We start from the raw sequence: 13998 nt of genomic DNA, 5'->3' as shown, positions 1-13998 counted from the left end.
AGTTGCCGAAATACCAAGCAAATAAAGTAGCCTAATTTACAAATCCTGTCAGCAATCTTTAACCTGAAGAGGTTTTAAATTGTAGTCACGATATTCAAAATCAGTCAAGCATTATGTACTCTTATTGGTTTGACAGCCAAGTCACTATTGTACAATTTTTTTGCTGAGTGAGCAAAATAAGAGCAATAACGTCACGTCACCCACCAATAAGTAACTAGACAAGCAAGATAAATCACGTGACTGATACGTAGTTAGGTCACTATTCTTTATGTGTTATGTTTGTTCACTTGACTTTGCATTGCAATAAGTTATTCAAACCAAATGTTTGGCTGACATCGGCAGACAACAGACTGCAAAACATGAGAATCTACTCATTGATCTTTCTGAAGACAGCACTCTCAAATTGAAATATTAAGAAGCAGATAGCCTACTAGCCTACTTCATTTTAAATCCATACAAGTAACAAACACCCTTCACCATAAGAGCGCACCAATAAACTTCTCTTGGTTGTTGCTACGCCTACAACTAAATCGCTGGAAACAGACTGAAAACCACGTCGTGCTGAAAACTGACACTCTTAGTGCTTTCATTGCCTGTGAGCTTGTCTCGTGTCAAGCCTTGACATGATCTGATAGGCTAATAATATCCAATATGCAAGCTCAAGTTTTTGTGTTGATGATAAATTTTATGAGAATACGCCTACAGTAGGCTACGTTGTTTTTTTCCTATCTTAACTTGTTTTTCACAGATTGGGTCTCCACATTTCATTGCGGGTCATTGGTCTCCACATAAAAAAACTAACAATAAAAGTGGACACAAACTCAAAAAGGTCGGTAAGCACTGATCTATAGCTTATTGGAGGTTTGGAATTCATCATTTTTTCCTTTAAAGCGTGTGAAATGCATTTTTCGATAGGCCTACGCACTTTATATAATTTGCTGCAGTGTTTCCCATTACAGTAGCCTAATTTGTTTTGAAACTTTTGAGACAACTGGATTACAATAATTCTTTGAAATTAGGGCTTCTTACCAGCATTTTGTTTGGGGGCCCTATTAACACCTAGCTATCAGTGGCGCCGGCAGGGGGGGCAGGCGGGGCAGCTGCCTCTCCCCAATGTTTTGGGCATCATCTTTTTATTTTTTATTAATACATATTAATATTATTTTTTTAATATTTGGATCCCAACCTCAAGTAAGTCCACTCAAGCTGCAAGGGGGGGGTAAAAGCTCTCTCTTTAAAAAAAAGTATGGAAAACCTTGATGACTAAATTGTACAGTAGATAAAAAGATTTTCTACAGAAGCAAAGATATAGACTTTTTAAAGTTTTAACTAACGTCACATTGATGTAGAAAAATAACAACCTATTAAATTTTTGATACCTCACACTCCCATGACTTCTTCCGCGCGCATTTTGGCATTGGTTGCTTGCAGTGATTCTTTCACATAAACAAAACGTGTTGTTTCAGCAGTTTTGAGTTGTTCGATTCTTAAGTTGTAAAGGAGACTCAATTTCTCTAATATTTATCATTTATGTTTCTTCTTTAATCTCAGCAGAGTATAAAACTTGTAAAAGTTTTTCATCCATACGACGTCATGAATGAAATTATATCTCAAACCGGCGTAATGACGTGACATCATCTAAACATTTTACCGAATAATAAGTTAACAAATTCGATCGTCAAAAGTGGTTTGGTGGTCGTAAATATTACGTAATGAAAAAAAGTGATAAGGTTGGAAGACATTACGTCATGTTTTTTCAATACAAATTGGGCAACCAACAACAACCTCGCCCTCTTATACGACCTTAAGGGCGCACCGAGCTTCCACTCCGGTCGTTGGAACACTGGCACGAACCCAGACCTGGCTTTCGCAAGTGATGACCCCGATGATCGCCAGCCGGACAGACGTGTGCTAGAGAAGTTCCCAAGGTCTCAACACCGACCCTCGATAATCACGGCCCCCTTGCTTGCTACACCTATTCCGAGCAAGCCTGTCAAGCGATGGAACTTCAGAAAGGCCGATTGGGAATACTACAACTTCCTCACAAACGAAGCTACGCAGTACCTCCCATCCCCACACACCATCAAAGTGGATGAAGCCTACCAGGACTTCTGTGATGCAATCATATCTGCGGCAAAAGACTTCATCCCGCGAGGTCGACGGAAAAACTACATACCTTGCTGGGATGTGGAGTGCGACAGGCTTTACCGCGACTTCCTCCGTTCCCCCCAGGGCACCGCCACCACCAACTGAGCAATAGCCCTGCTGGCAAGATTAGATTCAAAGAGGAAGAAGCGCTGGACAGAAGCCATAGACTCAATCGACTTCACGCACTCCAGCCGCACAGCATGGAGTACACTCAACAACCTCACTGGCAGATCACGTGCCTCTCGTCGCCAATGCCCCATTTCAGCAAATGCCATCGCCTCACAACTTGTGAAAAATGGAGTGCACAGAACGAGAGACCGTGAATCAGACAAGTCCGTCCTCAAGGAAATGACGGACCTCTGGAAGGTCCCAACACCTGTCGAGGGCAACATCTCTGGTGAGTTTACCCCAGAAGAATTTGCCTCCGCTCTCCAGCACCTAAAGCCAGGCAAATCCCCGGGCCTTGACCACCTATGCCCGGAACTAATACTCCAAGCTGCCCTCTCTATGAGGTCCTGGTTAAAAGACTTCCTTTCCTGCTGCTTGCGTCACCTGCGCATCTCAAGAATCTGGAGAAGAGCCCTAGTGGTTGCAGTCCCAAAGCCGAAGAAGCCCCCAGGGGATCCGAAGAGCTACCGCCCATCTCTCTGCTCTGTATCCCCTTCAAGATTCTCTAGAGACTTATCTACGCCCGTGTCGAACCGATAATAGACCCTCAGCTCCCTCGGGAACAAGCCGGCTTTCGCCACGGAAGATCAACCGTAGACCAGGTCACTCTGATGACCCAAGACATCGGGGACAGCTTCTCGGCAAAAAAGAAGGCTGGCGCCGTGTTTGTCGATCTCACGGCTGCCTACGACATTGTATGGCACAGCGGCCTTACCTGCAAACTACTCCGTCTCTTTCCTGACAGGCACATGGTCCATATGATTATGGAACTTGTGCAAAACCGCAGCTTTACCCTTTCCACCGGTAGCGGCCGACGAAGTAGACTACGTCGACTCAGGAACGGCATCTCACAGGGCTCTGTCCTGGCTCCCCTCCTCTTTAACACCTACATCTATGACCTGCCTGACACCATCTCCAGGAAGTATGCTTACGCAGACGATCTGGCCCTCCTACATCCAGCCGGAGATTGGCAGTCAATGGAGAGGAACCTAAGCCAGGACATGTCAACTATATCAACATATCTCCAGAAATGGAAGCTACAACTCAGCAAGGCAAAGACAGTGTCGGCGGCCTTCCATCTAAACAACAAGGAAGCAAAACGTGAGATCAACATTACCACCGATGACGAACACCTCCCCTACTGCGCCGAACCCACCTACCTCGGCCGCTCGGCGTAACCCTGAGCAGGTCACTCACGTACCGACGACACCTGGAGTCACTGCGCAAAAAACTATCTGCGCGCGTTGCACTTTTGAGGCGGCTGGCGGGTTCCGACTGGAGAGCTGATGCGAAAACCCTTCGCACAGCTACCTTGGCCCTCGTCCATTCTACCGCTTAGTATTGCGCACCAGTGTGGTGCCGCAGCTCTCACACCCGCCACATTGACACCGCCATCAATGACGCACTACGCACTGTGACTGGATGCCTGCGTCCCACTCCAACGGACTGCCTTCCCATCCTTGCAGGCATCCAACCTGCTGAGCTTCGCCATAAAGGAGCCATGATTTCCCTTGCTCGCCGCGCACTGGAACTCGACCACCTCCTCCACAGTACACTCCAGCGCCTACCTGGAAGATAGCAGCGACTGAAATCAAGACGCCCATTTGTGCCCGCTGCACGACAGCTTCTGAACAACGTTGAAGATCTTGGAATAAGTGCGGCACACTGGACGAACTACACATGGAACATGGAATGGCAAAACAAAACCTCCAGACTCCGTGATTTCCTACCCGACGTCGATCCCCACCCTCCGGGAATGTCCCTCGCAAGACTTGCGTGGGTCCGGCTTAACCGCCTACGAACCGGCGTCGGTCGCTTTCATTCAGACATGTGCAAATGGGGCCTGGCTCCCTCACCGGGATGCGAGTGTGGCGCCACAGACCAGACAGTAGATCATGTCGTCCATGACTGCCCAATCCATCAACCACCACATGGAACGCTTGGACTGAAGGCCCTGGATGACGAGACTGTCGAGTGGCTGATGACATCATTCCCAAACATATAGTCTGGAAGAACAGCTCATACGACGAAGAAGAATACAAATCGAAGTTTAAAATTTATTCTTTTGTTCATAGTCGTAATCCACCTTCAAAGCGGTACTACAAAGAACAATTTTCAATAAGGGGGGCATCAAGAATAAGTCGACATGACTTTTAATCCTTAGAAGGTTGGGCTCCTGGAGTCTTGCTCAGTTTGGGGGAGGGCTGTCGATTCTTCTTATGCTTTAGGAGTGATACCTCTGTTATTTTGGCAGGGTTTCAAAATTTGGGATTCACTTTGTAAAATTATTCACGCTGAGCATTTCCGAAAATTAAAACTATGTGAATTTTAGAACTGCTCATATGCGTTGAAATGTTGGGGTCACTTATGAGTGTAATTTGTAGAGTGAGTTTACACATTATTTTTTGGTAGAGTAATGAAGAACGTGCATTGTAATGTTGTGATTAATTTTTGTTTACATTATTTTACATACAGTCAATGCCCTTCACGCTGTGAAACAGTTAGGATTAACGAGACATGGGCCAAATTAATTACTTTCATCCAGCTGGTGGGAAAATGTTTCACAATAGAATATGAAATATTTCAGCGGATGTGCTGAGAAATGCCTTATATCTTTCAATTTATAACCTTTATTTGCTCAAAATTTCAGCTCAATAGAGGTGAATAAAAGTTAGGAAAAGTCAAGAAATCTCGTAGTCGCAGCCTCAGTGGTTTTAGAGATACAACAACTGTTGATACAAAAAAGTTGAATTGACAGCCCCCCACCCCCCCAACCTTCAAAGAGTTTGCATTGAGTCAACAGATCTATGCCTTAAGGTTTACGTCAGCTCAGGAGATCAGTAAAATATAAGGTTGTCATCTTCGGTGCAACAAGACCATTAATTGATTGGTTTAGTGAGGATTCGTAGTTCCATTGCTTTCATTTTGAGTGATCATACTGATTTTCAATTTATTCCTACAAGACGTTACGTAATGAAAAAATATATAACTAAGGTTGGAAGACATTAGGCTACGTCATGTCTTTTCAATTCAAAATGAAGTATAAAATTTATTCTTTTTTTCATAGTCGTAATCCTCCTTCAAAGCGGTATTACAAAGAACAATTTTCGATAAAGGGGGCATCACGAATATGTCGACATGACTTTTAAGGTTTACGTCAGTTCCGGAGATCAGTAAAATATAAGGTTCTCATTCTCGTGATTGTAAGCCGCGGAAATTTTTTCTCTAAAAAACAGATTCCCGGGAAGCTAAACATTTTTTCCAGCCCTGGTAGAAAACAAGAGAAATGAAATAATATACCACTGTCTTGCATGTCTTGCACCAGTGGCGTAGCCAAGGGAGGGTTGTTCGGGGGTTTCAACCTTTCAAATTGAATTTGCGGATGTTAATACATTGTTTACAAGAAAAGCTTCAGCCTATGATGTAATTTCTCGTCAAACTGTGCAAGGATGCAAGCCATCTGCAACTGCTGAGATCGCTTGTTCGATCTAGTACAGGGGTCACCAACTGGCGGCCCGCCCCGCTGTTTTGTGCGGCCGCCGAAGGTATCAGCGCACAAGTACAACGAAAAATACTTTTCTTGAGGAGTTAACCCTTTGCTTTTCAACGTTTTTTTGGAAGTTAACTACTCAAGGGGGGGGGGGGGGGGCGTTTTTGGATCAAATTCAATCAGCTGTTACGTGTGATCCGCTGGTGCTATTTCAACAGAAGTTGCACTGGTGTGAAAGCAAATCATTTGTCTATAAGTTTGAAAAGTCATTATTCTAAAATTTTATATGTTAAACTTGATATTTCAACTTTTGCAAAAGTACCCAAAAACGACAATTTTCACTTATCTTGCCGCTGTGTAATTACCGTGCTAATCCGATTTCATGCAAAGTTTTGTAGAACAAAGAGCTTGATCGGCCGCACGAAGTGTGTGTGCGGTGTGCATACTCATTGCATTGATGAAGATTTACGACTTGCGAGCAAATCTTATTGTAGGCTACTCATTAATTCTAAAATAGTTACAATCAGAGTAATATTGTTACACGAATTTGAAAAAAAAAAAAAAAACTGCGTTTGATGTTTTATATTTTTGTCCTAAACTAATGCTTTCCGAAACTCATGGCCAGCTTCTAGTTTTATGAAACCAAACTTCTCATAAGTAACACCTTAGCCTACTTGAATAGCTGTTTACATCTTCGTTTGTGTATTTTAGGTCTACACTCTACAATATTGAATTTGTAGTATAAACATTTTTAGTAGAGAGAAGACAATTGAACAAGCTGTTGAAATTATCTGAAATTTCTAAGTTCAAATTAGGCGCTTTTGGAATTGTGGATTTGTGTCAAGTCGCATCACAAATATCATGCAGGCCACATCATAAGTCATTTCGCTTACCGGTGTTTATAAACATGACTCATGAATTACATCCACTAAAAATACAGCATTTACATCAACAAAGCTAAGTTCGAAGCTCACTTTTTACTGAAGATTGTGTCAATCAATTTGAAAATGCATTTTTAGTCCGCCAGCGTCGAAACAATGCAACAGCGAAGTAAGGAACATGGGTAAACAAAATAAATGTGAAATAAACCCGCAGTCAGCAAACCTACATTATTTTAACGTTTACAAATGTTGAATCAATGTAAAAGGACTGAATTGCTGACTGGGTCGTTATTGTTTGAAAGACAAAAAAAGGCGTAAAGGCGACAAAACGATACAAGAGCAAGGCAGCGATTATGTTTCTGGCCAAAAAAAAATTAACGTTTCACTTCAAAGATAAAAATGATTACAACGAAGCTTCAAAATTTGTCGTAAAAATATTGCAGAGATACAATAAACATAATCATTTTGTGCCAGATTGTGAGAAGACTTCCTAGATTCTTTTCAAACTTTTGCAGGATTGCAAATTATTTTCTATAACTTTATATTGCCGAAAAATGGCTTCTTGGTTGAAAAAACGTGGCTACAATTCTATAAATAATTCTTAGGCCTACTACATTGAAGTAATGAAATGTTTTTTTTTTGATTTTTTCTGATGACGTTTTACAACACCCGAAAAGTAAGAAATAATAATGATGAATAATTTCACATAACCATGGTTTATAAACGCTTCACAAAAATTGTTGCATAGACTTTACTGTTAGACGTAAAACGTTTGTAAAAGAAAACTGTCGGGTTACGTATTTATAATGTTTATTGCGCTGTTATCGAGTTATAAACTGCCTTTGTTGTCTACCTTTGTGGTTGCCGGCCAGCTTAGAGCAGCATGCAAACTACGCGTTTATGGCATTTGCATCGTGTTATGATTCCCGCAAATTTCCCACAAGGTCTTTGGTTTTATCGTGATATTTTTGTGCCTTTTCTGTCCTAAACTTGAAGTCACTGTGCTCTACAATCCACATCGCTTTTTAGACTCAGTGTTTATTGAAAATCTTTTGTGTGGTGCATCATTTCAAGTAGTATCTTCCCCTGAACTGTTACACAAACCGCCCAGAACCAGGTTGATTATTATGTATCTCACAGCCGTTGAGTGGCCGTTATTGTATGTGTGGATTTATTAGATGTCTGACTAAATTCATGCCAAAGTCTAGCAAATTCTGCTTTCGGGATCCCTGCGGTTATTTACGGTATTTTTTATTGATAAGTTTAGGCAGCACTTTTCCAAGATAAATGAAGACATCGGTATTGTTCGTCACTTAGATTTAGTTTTCTCAGCATTGTTTATTCATTCTTTGATCCATTAGTTTATCCCACTTTTGGTATAATCGGATCGTTTATAAATGGCGGGTCTTCACAATAGCCGGCCTCTTATACATTGGCTCAACGTATTCAGATGTTGAATCAATGATCAAGAAAGCTGATTTGTTGTTTGTCTTATGTGACGCCGAGCATTATGCCTCATCTACATTACAAAATATTTTGTAGTGAAGACTAGGCATTATCATCTTTATTTTACGCTCTTTGAAACAACACACAGTGCACCGTGAAACAAAAATGCAACACATAACAACAAGTAGGCGACATAAAGCCGCTAAGGGACATGTAGTCATCGAGTAAGCTGCTACGTGATCTCATAATTTTGAGTATACAGAATCTCACAATTACTGTTTGCAAAAACGCCATTTCTTCAGCTTCTTCTAAAAGCATTTGCAGTGATACAGTTCTTCAATTGCAAGTTTTGTCAATGAGAGTATTTCCATAGAACGTTTATTTCAAAACTAGGTTTTTCGTATCATTACCGAAGGGAAGATTTCTTATTGAAACGTTTTTTATTCATCAATGGATATTTGCTGGTTGAAACAACTGTTTTGAATAGTTTGTGGCCTACATAGCATACTATTTTGATCGTGGATTGCTATTCTTCGTAGAGCTGATAACGCAAAAAACGTTTGCTATTATTGTTTCTAATTAACAACTTTGTGATCACTGGCGTTTCTTTTGTAGCATAAGAAATAACGCGCTTTGTGTTAATGAGGTCAAACCAAACAATGGAAAACAAGAGAATGTTTCTCTCTGCTCGCGCATATCGATGCACGAAGCAATTATGAGCTTATGGCTTGTTATCGCAATGTAATCCATTTCACGCTTTGCTGGAAGTTAGCTAGAAATAGCAAAAATTCACCAAAATCTTGAATTTACAAGAAAACTACACAACTTTCAGCATCAAATTTAATATCATCAGATCCGCTTGGCAAGTTTAGGAAAAGTCAAGAAAAACCAAGTGCATGGCGTTACTGTGCTTCAAGTAATCAAAGGAAATATGAGGAGGGGGCCAAATCTGGCCTCCCTTTGAGGAGCAAAATGTTAAAGAGCATGAAGGCAAAAAATTATTTTCTGGAAGCATATTTTCGCTTTGCATACGATTCCACCGACCGACCAATCAGATTGTAGTTCTAGGTGGGGATCGCTTAATTAGTTAAAGTTATTCCAATGCGATGTCCAACCACACTGTCTCAGTGGTTGATAACGTCTGTTTTCGAATGTCGAAATTGTCTGTGGGCATAGGGTTGCTTATTTTAAGTTTGTAAATGTCATGTAAACACTAGTGTGCGTTTCACCGTTATTGTGTTTCACGAGCAGTGTTCCTTCTATGCAAGTTTTCGTTGGCAAAATAGGCAGGGATGGAAGAACCATTTTAAAAGTAGGTGGACCCAGAGGCGCAGCTGTCAAAGTCAATCCAACTTCTGGGGGGCTTTGCCCCCCAGACCCCCTTAGCATGGCTGCACTCCACATACTTTATATCTTTTATACACTCAGTTTTCATGATTGCCTTTCGTACCAACAAGGAAAAAGTTTCCATTTTTTGGGCCCAATTTGATCAAACACATTTACAAAATTGTTAAATTGCTTTATAGTGCTGTACAAAATATGGCGATAGACACACAAATAAAAAAGAAACAATACACACACAGTTATAATACCACCTGGGATAAATAATCTGCCGCATCACACAGTGACAGCCGCAGCGCCAATATGCAAATATAATATTAATACGGTACTGGCATCAACAATGCACAGCTAATTACCACAAAGTTTCAATACCAGGAGTACCGGTACTGGTACCGCATATACACATATTTAACAGTTAGCAAAGTCTTCCGGGAGTAACAGCCTGCAGTATGATGTGCATACACAGCAGCTGCACCACCAAAATACAAATATAATAGGCCTACTAGTATCAAACAACAACAAGGTTTCTTCAACTGTCACTATATAGGCAGAGATGGGCGTGATCTTGATCTTAAAGATCATAAGTGATCTTGAAGATCGGGATCTTAAAGATCACTTTTTTTTTGGTGATCTTGATCTTGATCTAAGATCACTTTTTTTGTGTGATCTTGATCTTGAAAGTCAATAAGATCAAGATCACTTTGGAATTTCAGGTGACCTACTATATATTATAGCGACATTTTTTTGAACTGGTACTGTACAAAGTAGCCTAATTGGTGGTAATTACTACCATTTAGCCACTATTAATATGACTCATGCATCTAATAAAAGTTTATCTGAAATCTGAATGAGTTTGGTTAGTGATGCCATTTGAAAATTGAAAAAGCTTTGAATGGTAACCAGCTTACGACTGTATATCAACACATGAGAAGAAATGACTAAAATTTGTTTACATTTCTGTTTTGCGAATTTTAAAAATTGTTTGCTTGCGTTGATCCAATCTTAAATGTTTGAAAAGTTTAGGTTGGCGGTGCTAAAAAATTGACTCTAGTCGACTTTGGTCATGTGAAGTGGCTTATTGCAGACTGTAGTGAACCAACCAGACTTAGAATTGTTTAAGATATAAGTTAGGCTAAGAATAAAAAAATAATACATAATTTTGTTTTCTACGGTACCTCAAAAAGTGATCTTGAAAGTGATCTTGATCTTCAAGATCACGATCTTGATCTTGATCTTCAAGATCACACTGTTGGGTGATCTCGATCTTCAAGATCACGTATTCTTGGTGATCTTGATCTTCAAGATCACCTAAACAGGTGATCATATACCCATCTCTGTATATAGGTGACTGCTACTGTATTACAATTGAAATTTGTTCCTAAAAAAATTAATAATAATACGATCATCGAAAGCAATAAATTCTTGGCAAATTGAGGTGAGATCAACCTGATTGATCAAGTTTTTGTGAGTGTGTTCAACTGTTCATCCTATGGTTCAAGTGCTCTTGGGTTAATCTGCTTTTTAAATAATTTTTCACCAGTCTGTTGCACGAAAAAGACGTTTTTGCAGTAGCATTAAACATAGGGATTTTCAGGTATAACTGTATCAGTTTAGATAGATTTATGTAAATGCTTTATCTATTTTAACAGCTTGAGTTCGTTTGCGAGAGAATTAACATCAATATCCCCATCTAGCCTGGTTTAAGTGCCTTCTTTTAGAGACAAAGTTGCTGCATCCTCTACCCTTGCTGCAGCTAAAATTACTTTCTCTCTATCACAAAAACTGCAGGTTATCTTGGTCAAATCTTTCGCTATCACCCACCTATCAAGAAAGAAATTTTCATTAAACTCCTCACGTTAGCCACACAAGGCATGTTTTTGTACAAAAATAATTTATACAAACAAATCGATGGCGTAGCAATGGGGTCTCCATTAGGCCCTACCATTGCTAATTTTTTCCTCGCACATATTGAAACAAAAGTTCTCGAAGAGTCTAAAGATTTCCATCCGAAACTTTATCTTAGGTATGTAGATGATATTTTTGCTGTTTTTGATGATGAAGATTCGTGCTCAACTTTTCTAAATGTGCTAAATTCCCAACATAAAAACATAAAATTCACAGTGGAAAAAGCTAGAGAAACTATACCATTCTTGGATGTTGAACTAAAGATTAACGAAAGTACTTTTGACACATGGGTTTGGCGAAAACCTAGTAACACTGGATTATTATTAAATTTCAACGCAGTGTGTCCTATGAAATGGAAATTTGGGTTGGTGTTAGGTTTGCTTAATCGTGCTCGTTCTATCTGCTCAGACAAATACCACTACATGAATGAAAACTGTAATAATCTCGCAAAAAAAGCAATCAACCTATGTGTCTAAAACAAAGTTTGCCCAATTTTCAACGAAACTGCATTAAAAGAGCGAGTTTTGCCAATACCAAGCATTCAAATATCTCAGCCTGGAATTAGCAATAACAAAGTAATTCCACACAATTCGGCGTTGTAGAGTTTCCTTCCGCATGCAAGCAAGCTCCGAAGTTTTTAAAGTATCAATAAAATTATTTCTGCTACAAAAGCATCAGTTATTCTGAACAATTCCTATCAACGCTACTGGCTGCCAATGTCGAACGTCTTTGCCGTGTCATGAGTATTTAACGTTGGCCAAGTTTTATTCTATCAACTGTTGAAAAACATTTTCCAAACAAGCGAAAAGGTGATAGCCTATCAGTCGTTCTTTCATACACTCTAACAAAATAGCATACAGTACATATACTGGTTTTGCTGATTTAAAGTAGTTACTGGTCAGTTCTAGTAATGATCGACAATCAAAACTCGTCGAGCTTTTGTAGTAGTATTGTCACAATTTATATTCCAATTAGGCGAAAAACGCTAGACCGACGAAATATGGGTGAGCTCCCCAACTAGAGATTTTGAAAGCGGTAAATAAGGCCTTTCGTCATTTAATCAATTAAATCTAGAACTTTTTTAGCAGTATTTACATATTTACATCATTTTTTCATTTCGAATAGATAAAAAACATTAGACTAACTGAAATGAATGGGTCTCTAACCATGCGTGCCTTTACAACGATTCGGGGTTGAGGAATGGATTACAACCGAACGTTGACGTAGAGCAGCAGAAGGAAATTAATGAGACACTGTCTTCTGCTGATTGACTAAATTGCAACCACAAGACAGTGTTGAAGTTCAATAAAGGCTTCTTGCTGATTAACTATTTAGGAACACGAGCAGTCGGCACACCCTCTATCGACTGGGGGGAGGGGGGGTACAGAGAGGTAATAAACACGGCCCTGTTTATAACTGCTGATTTTGTTAAACAAAAATGCGAATAATCATTTTCAGTTGTTTTTTTTAACCTGGATTTTTAACGGTAAGTTTTTTGTTTTTGGAAACACAACAGATACGGCTGATATGACAAAAAGCAATGTTTTGCGGTACAGAATGCTTTTTAATATATTTGTTGTGAAATAAATGTTGGCTGCGTAGTTGCGTGGTGAAAACACTGGTACGACAGTCGAAAGGGCACCGGTTCGACACCACTCAAGAGCATGGACTGTGTCTTTGGAACGACACTTAACGACATACTTGAAGGTGGACATGAAGATTTGCCTTCTTGTTTTCCCGTCCACTTAATCTAAATTTTCAACTACAGGCGTAAGTCTGGATACGACAAAAAAATGAAATAAAATTTGCAAGCTTTCCTTCTGCCATAATAGGACCCCTGAACAGAGCACACGTCACACTATAGACCAGGGGTGTTCAAATGATTTCTGCCATGATCCACCACAAACAAACCTGACAACATAATGATCCAATAAATACGAATTGTAAACATATTGGACATGCTTTAATTTTTATGGTCCTTTATTTATGCAAATGTACCCTACAACGTATTAATAACTTTGTAAAAGTCAAAAGCGAAGTGTGCTACAGCTGCAAGTTTGTTTCAGTGAGAAAAATAATGAGTTGGTTTAGATCTCACAATAGCATCGAGTCGGCGCTTTCTGTCACCTCGTAGGCTACTGATATCTTCAAAAGATGAGCATTTGTGAGTCTCGTTCTATGCTTGTTTTTTACAAAATTCATTGATCCACACAAAAAATTGAAAATATCCGGAACCGGATCGAGATCCGCCATTTGAACACAACCGCTATAGAGTATAGATGGTGCCACGTCACACAAGATTGGAAACCACTTGGAAACCACTGAAACCACAAAGTACATACAGTATAAGCGGTTTTAGATGCTAAGATTATCAAATTAAAATTGAGAGGAAGCGGTACGGCAGTAACTTAAGCTGCAATACAATGCTAAACTGTAACAATACGCGTAAGTGCTCGGATTACATGACCAGTGAGGTGTGTTAATCCATAAGGTCTCCAATTTGATCTTAAGGACTCATCAATTTTGCAAAATGAGTACAACAGACAGAATAACAGCCTACAGACAACAGCCTACAACAGAATTAATGAGTTGTCAAAAGGTAGGTGAACAAGGAAGAGT

Source organism: Aplidium turbinatum, chromosome 10, assembly GCF_918807975.1.
Source record: "Aplidium turbinatum chromosome 10, kaAplTurb1.1, whole genome shotgun sequence".
Classification (NCBI taxonomy): Eukaryota; Metazoa; Chordata; class Ascidiacea; order Aplousobranchia; family Polyclinidae; genus Aplidium; species Aplidium turbinatum.
Note: the sequence above shows the minus strand (reverse complement) of the source record.